This window comes from Ornithodoros turicata, chromosome 1, assembly GCF_037126465.1.
Source record: "Ornithodoros turicata isolate Travis chromosome 1, ASM3712646v1, whole genome shotgun sequence".
NCBI lineage: Eukaryota > Metazoa > Arthropoda > Arachnida > Ixodida > Argasidae > Ornithodoros > Ornithodoros turicata.
The window spans coordinates 17458469-17473448 of NC_088201.1; the positions used below are offsets into that span (position 1 = coordinate 17458469).

The 14980-nt window shown below is 44.9% G+C and overlaps 1 protein-coding gene and 1 long non-coding RNA gene across 2 annotated transcripts in view; one reads left to right on the forward strand and one right to left on the reverse strand.

Annotated features, from left to right (window-relative positions):
• Window positions 1–3222: 3222 nt before the first annotated feature.
• LOC135397339 (uncharacterized) overlaps window positions 3223–14980 on the reverse strand; it is a 116816-nt gene continuing 105058 nt past the window's right edge. Inside the window, exon 3 of the long non-coding RNA XR_010423631.1 lies at window positions 3223–3561. This is a non-coding gene — a long non-coding RNA (uncharacterized LOC135397339). The remainder of the gene's footprint in view (window positions 3562–14980) is intronic.
• Window positions 13996–14980, forward strand: part of LOC135397312 (uncharacterized) — an 80578-nt gene continuing 79593 nt past the window's right edge. Inside the window, exon 1 of the mRNA XM_064628857.1 lies at window positions 13996–14021. The gene's annotated coding sequence lies outside the window, so the exon portion shown is untranslated. The remainder of the gene's footprint in view (window positions 14022–14980) is intronic.

Sequence of the window (14980 nt, forward strand, 5' to 3'; positions counted from 1 at the left end):
TCACCAAACAATCAACCTCGCATTTTAACAAAATGCCTTCCTACTGTACAGAACATGTCGCGTGGTTCCCCCTCCCCCCCCCCCCAACCGCCTGTTGAAAATTCAACATTCATTAACTGCTATATGTTTCGGGCTGCTTAAAGCGAATAGTTAACACATTTTCTGTACGCACATGATCTAGTTAGTAACTTGTTCTAATAAGCTCAAAATACACCATAGCTAAAGGGGAACGCCATTGTTAACATTGTAGCCGGGTTACGGCAAAGCAAAGTACACACGCACATACACAAAGAGAGGAGTCGAAGCAACCAACTCGAGGAGTCATGCCTCTCTACTCACAATCCCTATATTTAGCGAAACATAAAGTAAAATCTTGGAGCGTAAATACGGTGCTCATCTTAAAGGTCAGGATCTGAAGCGTACGAGGGTGATGAATTATGGGACGGGAGAAAAAGAAGGGTTCAGCTAACAAATGTGGCCAGTGTTCCCACACGGTAGAATGGTATGCGCACTCTAGAGCTATGCGGTGAGCTTTTGTATCTTTTGCCGTCTAGGCAAGAGAGTAGAGAGCCTCGAGTTAAGTAGTCTAATTACAAACGTCCAGTTTTAAGTTGCGTTTTTTAAAGGGGGTGGGGGAAGAAAGTGTACGTCTGCTCTCTATGAAATTCTTTCCCCACCTCCCGTCACTCTCTGCGAGAGATCTTGAAAGTGTTCGGAATTCCACAACGGAAATAAACAAAACTACCGGGAACGTATGCACATTTTTTAACGCCCCAAACGGTACGTTGAAGGTCCCGCCTACGCATATAGACCGCAAGACCACGAAGCTTATCGACCTGTACTTCTGTATTGTCGAATACTATACGTTAACGTCGTCGAATACAGCAAATACTTTCAGAAGTCGCGCGATCGACGGCCTGTTTCGTTTTAAAGGCACTATTAGAAAACACGATGACGGGTAGCCATTCATCAGTGAACCTCATTTGGTTCGTTCTGAGCGCTCGACACGTCCAAACGCAGTCACGGAATGGTCGTCCCCTTCTAATCTGCACTTCCCGTGCGCGGTGCCACCATGAGTGATAATTGGATACGAGGTATAGCGAGGCACCCTCCTGGTGAACGGCGCACCTTGAAGCGGTGTGACTGAAGCCAAGCAAACAAGGCCGGACGCAGGACATCACAAGAAAGGACCGACTTTCGACACGTTACACAGGCGGGCCCCTGTGTAGTCTTCTCAATGATCAGCAGAACGGGCAGACAAATAAAGGTAGCAATGCCTTCACGTTCCGCTCTCCGCCCCGTCATCAACAACTGAGGACGAACGTTTCAGTTAGAGGTATACACACTAGCCAATAAATAATGGATACTGAAACGAAGGAGGCTCACACAAGAGACCTTCACAGTTTGCAGCCACCTTTGAAGAGTGTTTCAGGCGGCAGGGGACGTGCAGGACCTCCCCGGACAACAATGACCCCCCAGTGGCCCAAACTGCGTCGCGGTGGGCCTAAACAGCATCGTTAGAGGTACACGCGTATGTGTGCGCCTTCAACTGCGCATCAACAGGCCTTTTCGCGTCTTCTCTCGCTGTTGTTGCTATTTTGTTTTCGCATTTTTTTTTAATTTTTTTTTTTTTTTGCGAGCGGCGAATTTCCTCTTCATTATCCCGTGATTTTCAAGCTTCGGACAATAGAGACATAGCGCCCGGTGACGTACGACAGGAGATGACTTCTGTTTCGGAAGCTACCTTGGTCTACGCCGCTAGACCCCACATGACTTCCCCTTAGCCACCGTAGCCATTGGCAATATCTTGGCAAGATCTTTGAATGTTGTTATGTAGGGGAGGGAAGAAGGACGAGGAAAGCGGATGGGCAGTGCTTTCACAATGCCGCCCCCCTTTAGTCCTGCTTCAAGCGAGCTATCCTTGTCTTTGTAGCACAAGCCATACTTGCACGGTATTTCTGTTTAGATCTGGGCCCGCTTGCACAAACGCTGAAGAAATTCCTCAGTTTGGTAGTGCTTAGGGCATGTGCAACTGTCCTCAACGTTGCTCATTCGTAGTGCACTGATAAAGCTACTGTGGAATTTATGCTGGTTATGCAACCATATCCCATCTCGGGCGCTACTGTAAGTAATCGATTCCAATACAGTAAATGTTCCCAAACCGGCATGTACCACATACTCGATGGGACAATGGTGAGCAGGATGAACAACATTCCTTACGCAACATTTCGCGGCGCGAAATCTTTCATTGGTATTTCAGCGCGTGGATCCCAAGACCTGCAATGGTTTCGACGAATCTTTGCTTCCGCAAATGACCCCTGTAATTTTCTTCCGGCAATTAAGCTCTTCTTGAAAGAGTTTCATCGAGCGACACAGGGCGGTTTCATCGAGAGAATCGCAAAATCTCGCACCATTAATTCTCATCAATCGAAGAGCACGGAGATAATCTAGCGTCCGTCGCTTTGTACTTGTCGACTGTTCTGGGTAGACAGCGGCATTAGTATGAAACCGTGGCGCGCAACTTGAACACAGGCGTGCGTTCTGAGAATTTTGTTGTCGATTAAAAATGAAGGAAATTGGAATATAAGTAATATGCATCCCCCGAACCGTGGGTCAATCGATCATTCCAGCGCTAGTAAGTTTCCTCATGGACAGGCTTCTCGTTTCCTACTGTTTCTGCGATGATGTCGGTGCTAAGGTGCACTTGTGTGGATCGCGCGCTCGCTACAAGGACTCACGTAATCTATATAGCTTCTGCCTGCAGCAACACACAAATGCGAAGTAGGAGATCCTCGTAGCTGCGACCAATCTCTCCCCGTATTCCCGCTTTCACATCATATACCAACCACACCTGCAGCCTATATACCCAAAACGCACGTCAAAACATACACGCACGTGTGGCACGCGCCAAACAGAAAGAGAGCTTCGCGCATTGCGCAGAACCACAACGCTGTCCCTTACGTACGCAAAGGCGATACCGCACACGCCGTACAGATAAGTTCGTAGAGTTCTTGAAGTGGGGACCGCAGAGTCGTAGGAACGGTTTGTGGGCCCGACGCTGCGCGACACGTTACAAGAGAAGGAGTCCACAGGAGACTTGATGGAGAACACGGGCAATATACATTTATTTACAGGGAATTTCCAGATACAACTGCTGACCTTTGTGACAGCAAGACCATCAGCAATGAACCCCTTTGCGCGTCTGACGTTTTTTTTTTTTTTTTTTTGTAAGGAGACGTTACCTTTCTGCCACCAATCAGCACACTCAAAACTGACGTCAAAAAGTACAAGATAACAATATGTGGTGAAAGGCAGGCCCCTCCATCCAAGCACTTCATCAGCCGAATTAAAGTTGTGCAGTTTGCTGCAGCGTTCAAAAGCGTCCGGCCCCGCAGGGTCAACCTTGGAACTATGTTGTCCACCTTGGTCCCGTCACACTGTCGCTTGTGTGACTGTAACTCTCTTGATGTCCCAGGAGGCATTTCGGTTGTACGGCGACAAAAAGGGTCTCTTAATCCTCCATGGGTGCCAGAGTTCCCGATGTCGGCGAATAAGCGACAGCTTCAATAGAAAATAGTTGGGCTGTTAGGTGTGACATTAAAATCGATAAAAACCCCAGTGCAGGGCTACACTTAAAAGACGAGACAGACACAGCACTGAACTGACAAACCAAATACTTTTAAGTGTTGCCCTGCACTGGGGTTTTTATGGATTTCATTAGAAAGACTGCACCATGAAAGTCGCCGGTGAAATACACCAAGAGGCTGCACGCCCAACACGTACGATGCACTAAAACTCTCAAATTCTTAAAGTTCTCTAATTTTCAGGAGTTTCAAGGGCAGATCGGAAAAGGGTCGCCGGCTGCATGACGGCCCCGAACGAACAGAGTTTTGTGCCAACCAACTGTTTCCTCTCTGGTCTATGTCTACTGTACTCTTTTTGCCTCGTGTTACATACTAAACATCCCTCCGCACGGAAGGTAAGAATCAACATTATTTCACATAATGGAGTTTGTCCACCAGCTGGCCTGCTCTATGCCATGTTCTCAATAAGACACAAAACACTTTCAGCACGAGAATTAACCGAGGCAGGCCCCAATTAAGGACGAACAAACACGTAAGCCCCAAAGCTCAGAAGTTATTCGAATTCACTTTCAGCACATTCTGATCAACACGAGTCTGCACAAACCCTTTCTCTTTCAAAGTTTTCCGGTACACATTGTCCTACGGCGGAAATATTTCACGGGAACATAAGTAACGCCCTACCGATGACAATCGTGCACAAAAATAATCAGGCCAGGCGCAATCTCTGCTCATTGGTCAGCCTTAAGTGAAACTAAAGCATGGGGATGGAGGCCCCATAACACAATCAGTTCGCATGCAAGCATCCCTCGCCGGGATGAACCAGGAAGCGCTCAGCGCGGTGACCATTCCTAAGGTCCAATGAGATGGTTTCCCAGAAGTTCGCGTATTAGGAACCAATCATATACCCGCTTCCTGGTAGTCACACAGCAGGAGAGGGACTATAGGCCGCCACGGAACTCAACCCTGTGCATCACGTGACACCAAATGAAGTTACGACGTTCCCTCCGATCCGGGCCATAAAGACTGCCACGCACAGATTTGCTCTAATGTAGGTTGCCAAACTGGCACTAATGACCAGAAGGGTTCGCAACATGCAAAGGGAACCTCCTGGCTGCCGACGACAGAACCATTCATGATGCTACATATTTGTACTCTAAATTTGGCTGACATTGTCCAACTTACTTCTCGTCCATTCCCATCTACACGCGTATTGGTAGAGGGCATGTTGATAATTTACAGAAACACGAACGGCTAATATAAACTCATTTCTCATTTCTTACGTGGGAGGCAGATGTACCGTTAATTACAAACCGAGAAGGTGTACCCTAATGCAATTCACTAAACCACAACTCCTAGATTTCGCGAATCCTTTCTCAATATTGCCTAACACGAACAAACCGAAGTAGCCTATATTGTTCTTCTTTACAGCGATGTATTTCTTACTGTCCTTTACACAATTTTCATACTGTCGGCTGATGATCTCTATGTAACGAAAGCCAGGCGCGACGCTCGCGACGCGGCTCAACAGCGCCACGCTACGGTGACGACCGTTAACCGTTGAGATCACCAACAAAACGTTAAAAAAGAAAGAAAGAGAAAGGAAGACGAAGAAATGTCTCCCCTTCGTCTCGAGAATGCAGAAGCCTACAAAATCGGCCACAACTGGCATCAGGCAGACCGTGAAAAGAAAGTCGTCGGCTAGTGTGGGTGAATGACTGTCGCATTGACCCAACTTACTCCGGAAAAAACAGCGCCAAAACAGAGAATGCTTCTTCGTAATGGACAGCCTCACTCTTGACTCATTTCAAAGTTTCTTTCAGACACAACAATGAGTCAGATCGTACACGAAACATCGCTCGAAATGAATCAGGCCTCTCCCGCAAATATAATAAGCGAATGACATTGGTAATTCAGTGACAAGGTGTCACTCATAGCAGGACGTTACATTCGCAAGCGGGATATTGATCGATAGGTATGGAGGAAGATTGAAGCTATGCAACGCATTCGTCTTAATGAGGGTGAAAACTCTACAGTGGGGGAGGGGGGACTGTACGGGACGATGACTCTGCTCAACGATCAAGCGCCAAACAGACGTATAAGATGTGTAACGTGTTGCGATTCGCTCTCTTTCTCTCTCACTCTCATTTCTTTATTTTAAGAGAGAATTGGCTTGTGAATGTTCTGGATAATGGGAGCGTTGTGAGTTCTAGACAAAATGCAGTCTTTTTTATTTATTTATTTGGCTTCTGTCTCACGTAGTAGGGGTACCGGACTCAGTTTGTAGTGATTCATCCTCTCCTTTTTTATTTTTTTAAAGGTACTTTCCAATCTTTACATCTGTAATTCATTATGTCTTTTTTCCGCAGCTACGACAGGAGAAACGTAATAGTGAAAATGGGGAAGCTCGTAAGACGTGATGAACGTGTCACTCAGTATGTACTTCAGGCAGATGCTCCTCAGTATGAGAAGAATGAGTCAAGTGTTCCAACTACCTCCACGACGAGCATAGTTCACATCGAGAAGTTTAAATGACGACAGAAGTACAATAAATACTAACTGTTCATATCGTGCGTTCCTGCGGGGCTACAGGACAAAGGTATTCCGGTTGGGGCATAGGAAGGCAACAGAAAATGAAATATGACAAAGTCAGCGCCAGACATTCTGTTTATGACGCCCACAAAAGCTTCATTCAATGGCTGTTGAAAAAGTTCAAGTTAAAAAAAATGCAGTAACCGTAGTGTACAATAATACGCATGTTTAGGCGTCAGCCAGAGCCCAGCCCCTCCTTTGGGCAAACTCCTTTTGTTCTTCCGGTTGCTCATCCATGTAGTGTTCCATTATTTGTCTCTGTTTGGCCCTGATATTGGAGAGGGCTAGGAGGGCCCAACGACCAATCGCACGACGATACAATGCACAAATCAAGGCGGACAGAGTGCTTCCGGGAAGAAGACAAGTCTGATTTTCGGGGCAAAATTTCTCGGGAATTAATGCCCTGAGTCACGGTGGTGTCGGTTGTCTTAGGATGGGAAAGCCTAAAAGCAAGTCACGGGGACAGACGGCGCCGGCGGGCCGCTGACCCCTTGCGCAACGGAGGATTCCTCGGCGGCCCCGTTAGGAGATTCCCCTCACCCACTTCTCCAAATGGGCGAAATTTATCGCTGTAACTTGAACATATTTTCAAAAACGGTGTATAGAGTATCACACGAACTTCTGACCTTCGAACGCAACAGGCTTGTATTGTGAGGGGACTTTTTAATATATATATATATATATGTGTGTGTGTGTGCGTATATATAAAGCAAATTTATTACATCAACCTGATGATATGTACAGTGTAAGCAGTGAATAACAGTGGTATATACAGTGAAACCAGTTAATAACATACAACGAATGGCAGTGGTATATACAGAGAAACCAGTTGATAACAAAGAACGAATAACAGTGATATATACAGTGAAACCAGTTAATAACATAAAACGAATTACAGCGGTATATACAGAGAAACCAGTTGATAACAAAGAACGAATAACAGTGGTATATACAGAGAAACCAGTTAATAACATACAATGAATGACAGAGGTAGATAAAAACAGACAGCGAAATAAAGTGCATACAATGAAACATTCAAGAACATTACATACACCGGATGCGCTTATAAATAACTTCGTTTATTTTGTTGCGATGGTACGAACATTCAAAATTGGTTGTTCCAGTTGTTTGTATTCGGGCAACAACGATATTTACTTTATTCCACGTATACCTTTTCTTTTTTTCTTCTCTTCTTTTCTTTTCATTTTTTTAAACAAATCTAGAACTAGACTACCAGTAGACAGTCGTAACGCTGTAGCTGCGTAAATGCGAATACGGTTATCAAGATACTTTTGCGGTTCGCTGATGGTACGCGGGTGAAGGTTAGCGGGTCACGTATCATGTGGGGATGAAGTTTCGAGGAAAGCCTGCGGGACAGTCAGATGCCTGTGCGTATTTCGCATGTCGTCTCTCGCGCTGCTTTATTTTTCATTATGGTATTATGGTATATGGTGTATTATGGACGGTATATGGGAAAGAAAGCAGTTGATGGCGCACTGTTTCGCTCGATACTAAAACCTGCATAATGACAGAGAAAAATATCGCAAGTACTCGCTCGCAAACACCTAATTGATGATCTGAGGCTGGAACACAGAAGAAAGGACAATAAGGACAATATGTTGTGTTGTGTTGTACAATGTGTTTTCCTTTCTTGTGTGTTCCGGCCTCAGAAGATCAATTTTCGTCGTATTCAACAGATGCCGCTTGCGTCGTCCCGTCGTATGAATGTGTGCGTGAGTGAGAAAACATGTAAGAGTGGTGGATTGAGTGAGTGAGTGGATGTGTGTGTCCCTTCAAATGACGCACCTTTGGAAGTCGTTGGGGAGATGTGTTGGTGGAGCCCTGAACCGGCAATTCAGAAGACGTGTGTTCGAGTCCTACAGCTGGCTGAACCTTTTCAGTGACTTCCTTCTTTCATCGACCAATTGTTGTTTCGAGCAAACTGAAAGTGACGAAGATTGATGGGGAATGCAGATGCATGTCTGCGAAGAGAAGTTTCTAGGATCGATTTATGTTTAATTGAGTTTATTTTGCAGCGTTTACGCCACGAAGTAAATGGAGCAAAAAGTAGGTAAATGTGGATATAGACTTTAACAAGAAAACTACCGCATAACACACTGAAGACCAACTGTCGTTCAGACTGATATCGTTCTGCTTTCTAATTTGTTCAAAACAGGAAGAGTTAGCCATTTTCTATCGATTTGGCTATTATAAAACCGCGTAGATTTCCCAATTTCAACAAATTGTTTGATTTACTAGTGACTCAATCAACAGGTCAGGAAAGAGAAACAACATTCTGCATGATGGGTAGAAATCCAGCGAACCGGTAGAATGTAGGAAGGGAGTTGCCTCAGGACAGAAGCCGCCGATATTTCGAACAGAGACTGTTCTTCTTCTGGGCAGAGAAGAGGACCCCAGAAGAAGAAGAAGAACAACCCAGAAGAAGAACAGTCTCTGTTCGAAATATCGGCGGCTTCTGTCCTGAGGCAACTCCCTTCCAACATTCTGCATGAGTGTTGCTTCTGAGAATGTTACGCAGTCGTGTTTTTTTTTCTCTCTCTTTTTTTTTTTCTATTTCTTTCTATTGTTTTATTTCTATTGTTTGTTTGACCATGCTTTTAGAGTATAACACGATCAGTCGACAAAGACAATATATTGCGCCATTGACTTCGATAAAAACTTTTTTTTTAGGTAGGTATCTTACCGTACTATTCATATAGCTGGAGTACCACGTGAACACTTCTCCACCAAGAAGTTCCTGGAGGGATAAATTCCATGCTAGTGCCGTGAATCAACTCTGATACAGGATGTCTTACAAGGCTTCATATGAGTCTCTTCAGCTTTATTCCCAAAGCCAAGGCTCACGAAAGCAAGACTATGCGGATTCTCGTCATTACAAGTACACGCAATGTCTTTATAGGACGTCACTGATCTACATGAAGGTTTACTTACAATAATGCTTAATTACTAATAATGTTTTATTTAGGAGGTGTCTCCAAAAGACAAAAGCCTATTATTCCTCGTAAAGAGCAATGCACACGCGTTACTACGGTATCATCATACCCAGAGCCCTAAGCCGAAAAGAAATATCGCACAAGTTCGCGGGTAACGACTTTATTCCCAATAAGAATGACGAGATGATCCCAGGCACCACGCTGAACGTCATCCCGAGGTCAGGTATAGCATATGGTCAACAGGAGAGGGGAGGAAAAGAAGGGGAAAACGACAGATGAAGGAAGTGCGGAGGAGGAGGAGAAAATATCGTTTATTTACAAACATTGGAGCTGGGCGACACCCATCGCGGACCTGCTGCTCAATTTCTTGGAAGCGTCTCTGTGCCGCAAGAATAAAATAATAGAGGTACAAAACAGAACACACATACACACGCAAGACAACGGTGAATTTTCCAATTAAAGTGCACCGAAGATGTGCGAACACTGCCTTAAAAATGCCAAGCAAGCCAAATATTGGCTGACCTCTCTCAACACTTAAAAAGAAGAAGAAGGATGAAGAAGAGGAAAGGCACACGAAGTCAAATGATGTATGCTACGAAGAGAATACAGGTAACAGGGAAGACTAATCTGCGAACCTAGAATACACAAAAAAAGTGATAAACTTGAAGTATATTCCAGAAAGAAGACTTCTGGAAGAATGCTTCAATTCCATTGTAAAAAACATGTTGCCACTCTACGTGCCAAAGTGCGAGAATTCACCAGCTGTAAGTCATGCGCGGAACAGTACACGCCACGCACACACGTGCCCCGAAAGAAGCAAGTACCATAAACACAACACGCGCACCATCTAACAGTAAAAACAAGGAAGCTGTAATGAAAATGGCATGCAACGGTCCCATGCTAACCTGGAGAGCCATGCATGACCACACCAACCTGAGATAAGGGGCCAAACTCTTTCCCCGAATTTTTTGTCACAGACTCCCATCCTAAAATCCCCCAAAAAAACTCATCATCCAGAGCGCATGCGTGTTACGAAACTACTGCTACCGTTTCCCCCTAGCACCCCGAATAATCCCGTTCCAGGAACACCGGGGGTGGAACCGGCGGACCAATCACGAGGCCCGCTTGCACCCGTATATACGGAGTGGTTTCGATTTGCGGAAAAAAAGCGCGCGCGCTTCGTATTATGCGGGCCGAGGCCTAGACACCATGACTCACCCAGACAGCGGCCCCAGAGCGACATGCCGACAGTGGCCAGCGACCAGGGCAACCATGAGACGTCTCAGAGCTCGGACACCCAGTGCTCGTGTTGGACCGGTATCATGGATACCGGATGAATAACTGGCTACCTTCTTCCTCAGCCCTTCAAACTGCAATGTAAACTACCCATTCACTACGTGAGGTCCCCTGATCAACTTCGGATATGCAAACGGTCACAAAACGTGGCTTCTGGACGAGGTACATGACTCTCAAGCTACGGCGACCAAGTGTCAAGCGGGCCTTCGGAAGAACATTGTTGCAGTTGTCATCATTGCGGCACTCAGGTAAGCACTGACAATCCAGAAAGTCTTTTCCGTACTGTCCGGGACTCGCGCGTCCTGTGCGAAGTTTGTCAAAACAGGGCGCGGGAATGGAATGTTTTGATCGATCGGACACGTGTGAAGTGGTTGCTGGCGCGAGCGCAGCGCACGAAGCTCTATCCCGTGCCCCCCAAAGCGACTAGATAAACCTTGCTGATTGATAGTTCTTCATACGTGATTTCATTCACTGTTTGAATTACCCTTAATCCCGATGCTCAGTTGTACAAATTTTCGCACAATTTCAAGTTATCGGCACTCGAACTTGACAAGCTCTTTCACTGCAACATTATTAACACCAATTAAAATAAAACTGATACGAAATCAAATCTTTGTTTCACTTACGAGTAACCTAGATTTCATCCTATTTAGGAGGCAAAAAAAAAAAAAAAGTTTCACCTTCACCATAGGACTCATCTCGCGCAACTGCGAAAATCGTATCGAAACTGATCCACTTACCGGCTTCTCCAGTGCAAAATAAATTGCGACAACTATCCACAACGTACTTCATTGGAACTTACATGACTCCTATAGGCAAAGTTGGTGCTTGATAAGCTATGTATACCCACAAACACATGGAAAAGTATATGCATAAGCGGAGGTGCAGTCGAAAGGGAGTTCCCTCGGAGGTAGACTTCTCAAATGAACCATGAGCAAGTTTTTGGGGAAATCCATCTTGCGCGTCCCGAGCTGTTCCGCGAATTCCCACCAGACGTCCTTTCATAACATCGCGTCACATTAACGTTACAGTGGGACAGTTGCATCGACCCGAACCTCCGCCCCTGAACAAGAAAGAAAGCATGGTTCCCGAGGTCGCAGTTGCGCTGGTATTCCCCGAAATCGACGAGGGGTTCGCTCTGTCCTTTCCTACACCCTCCGCTCGCTGACCAGACCCGGTGTCTCAGCCATAGATCGATGAAATTCTTTCGGCGATAAAGCGGCGGTCGACCGCCAGGTAAACTTCGTGTTCGCAGGTGACAGGCAGAGTTGCAGGGACTTCGCAAGCTGAAACTTCACTGCGGACCGCGTGTGCTGAGGCGTTGCTCCGCGTGCTGAAGTGTATGTCTTTTGTCACTAAGCCACGATCGCTTGTAATGATATAGATGTGCGTCGTGCAGTCATTCTATTCATGATTATATCTGTTTCGCTGTAACCGTTGCTGCAGAGATCAAACTGCAACAGCTGTTTCAGCAGAGATGCCTTGAACGCCAAAAAACAAAAACTAATGAACTGCATCAAAAAAATGTGACAGTGGGGGAAATTTTGTGATGGACGTCTCATATTACCTTTTTATGCTAAAGGTGTGAACGTTTTTGTGGAAGTATTGCGTAAACTTTACGTGACTAATTATTGTCAATACGCGAAAATACGATTATTAGCTTTTAATGAATAGAGCAGTACAAAATTGACACAGAAGAAAACTTGCTGCACGAAATTGCTAGAGCCACTTGGAATATTTTCTATTTTGTTGCTTAGGTTCGGATATAGCACATCTAATATTACGGATTTTTTGTTTTTGTTTTTTGTCATCTCTCACGTTACATTATTATTCCATGCAGGTAGTCAGGATAAAATTCGAACGGTTAGGAGCGTCTAGTTTTAATGACGAGCTTTCTTGCAGTATTATATATAACACACTTATACATATAATGACAAAGGTACAGACGGCGTGAAGCTTTTTTAATGTACCGCCATAAAATAAGGGGGGGAAAATCACGTTCAGAACATCCTTCGAAGGCAGGATGCAGCAAACCTCGAAAAATTCACCTTGCATGTATTTCAAGCTGTTCCATCTCAGCTATAGCAGCCTGTTGGACAAGAAACTGTTTTCATCGTCCAGCTCCCACATCTTGCGCTACAAGTTTTCTAGTCTACTGCAAATATAGCCTAATCTGTGTAAGTTTTCTTAGTTGAAGTCATTAAAAAGTTTCTGCTGACTTCAATTCTCTGAGCAACTAGAAATGACCCACATCATTTTTTTCCGTTCCTTTCCCTCTATAGTGGCGAAGTGATCCAAGCACATCAGCGAATACATCACCATTACCATCGACCACATTCGCTCATGTTTTAGATTCCTCTTGGTGAGGAAGGTCAACACATAGCTCCTTAACACTCAATCGTTTCGATTAAATCGATGCGTAGAAAGTCTACTTCGCTGGCCTTTTTACACTTTACAAAATCGCTACACTTTCTATAGCGTTTTAACCCGAATCTTCAAACAGCACAACTTGATATTAATTGGAACGAAAGGCAAATACAAAAAAGCACGTGCTTTTCGGCCATCGTGGTGGATGTGAAGGCGTTTCATATTCTTTCTCTCTCTCTCATTCACACACACACGCACGCAAACAAACAAACAAAAGATGATATGATGGCCATTCACCACCGCTGAATGGCCCCTGAACCCCTGACGTGAAAGTGTGGTTCTAATCACGTACCCTGCTTGCTCACCGATGATTGCGGCTATTAGGTTCTGTTTAAAAGTATTGTTTGGAGCGAACTGAAATTTCAAACACAGATTTGAAGATAACTAATGTGGCACTTCAGAACAAATCGCCAGCCAATAGGCGTCCACATCGTATCCACATGCGTCCTAAACATCAGCGGAAGTGATGTGAAAGAGCACATACGGTCGGATGTAAACGGAAGAGCGCTAGATCCGACACTAGCCGCTACTCTATCGATTCAGCAACATTAGGCCCAGCCCAGGTGTAAACGCACGACAAGGGCAGGATTCCCAGAAAAGCCGAACACCGCGAAGATGTGTCGTACCGTATTAAGCCTGCAATAATGGAATCCTTGACGTATTCCTAGAAAAAAATGCGCGCCGACCCAGTTTGTGCGGCCGTTCCCCTACTCCCTTTCAGTGGGTATTGATTGCTAATGCAAGAGGGAAAGAGGGAAAAATAAGAGAGTGGGATGATGATGCATAATAGATTTTTTGCCCGTTTTTCTCTCGTTGCTGACAAAAGAGCGAATCTTTCAGCAGTGTTCATTTAGCGGGAACGTGTTGCGAACAAGCCATACGAAAGCGCCTTATTAGTGAACAGCGCTAGTTGTGATTATAATGCAGACTTAATACCAAATGTAACGAGGGGTTAGGATTAGCTAATTTCACGTCAAGCATAATATACGGACACTGTTACTTGTGATGATCGATGTGTTGTTGAAGACGTGAATACACCCTGCGTAATTACGAAGAAATGTCAGACATGTGTGGGGATGATGATAGCAAATGAAGCTGCAAACCTTTTGCACAATATTAAATGACTTTACACCCGTGGCAGAACGTTACAGTCGCAAGATGATTTCCTCAGGTGAGACTCCTCATCGATCTACTAAATATATCATTTGTTTTAGAGCAGATTGGCTGGATGACAAGCTTTCGTTGCCTGCCACACAGTGGCAGCTATGATTAGCGTACGAGCGCCCTTGAGATATAAAATATGTGGTGAAAAAAAAAATGAAGCAATCTCAATCCGATAAGAACAAAAACGTTGAAATAAGGAATACAAAACTGGAGGTTTCAAAGCGGTGGTCGAGACTCAGATCAATGCTTAACAAATGCTATCCCATGCTATCCCAGTCACAAAATATTTCGATTCGCGCAAAATATTTCGATTACCTTCGCAGACAATTCCTTATATGTATGATAGAATTTCTCAACTGGCTCTGTCGCAACTGTGACGTCACTGTTAGTAGCGTCTGGTTCCTGTTCTGTCAAGCAGTCAAAGCACCGGTTCAAAGCAGAACTTTCTGGTTACGTTTTACCGTATCTCAAAACAGCCTTTAATCGCATTTATCCAACGATCTCAGTTGTCTCGCGACCCAATTATTATTACTATTTATCCAACGTCACCTAGAGTAAACAAAGCCAACGCCACCTAGATACAGAAGACCTGCTTATTGCCTCCTCTCTCTCCTACGTGGACATATAAAGTGAGAATTCGTCTGCCATACTGCTGCGATTCTCCGTTCTGCGAATTCAAGAACTCTCAAATAATTGCACCTAACTTTGAACCTACAGACCTTGATCTGTAGACATAATGTGCGACACGCTTCCGAGAAAGATATGGGACTGTTTTGTGCTTTATTTTAAAGTTTTCCCCATTTTGTACGCGGGGACGTTCAATCACTACTCGCAGACGACGGCAGTTCGTCTCCATGGCTACGACTGCTGAAAGCACGTTCGTGATTGGCTACTGCCATTGAAAACACGATCCTGATTGGATGACTATTAGTTGTTACGTCACGTCAACGAGTGAGCAGGCTTTCT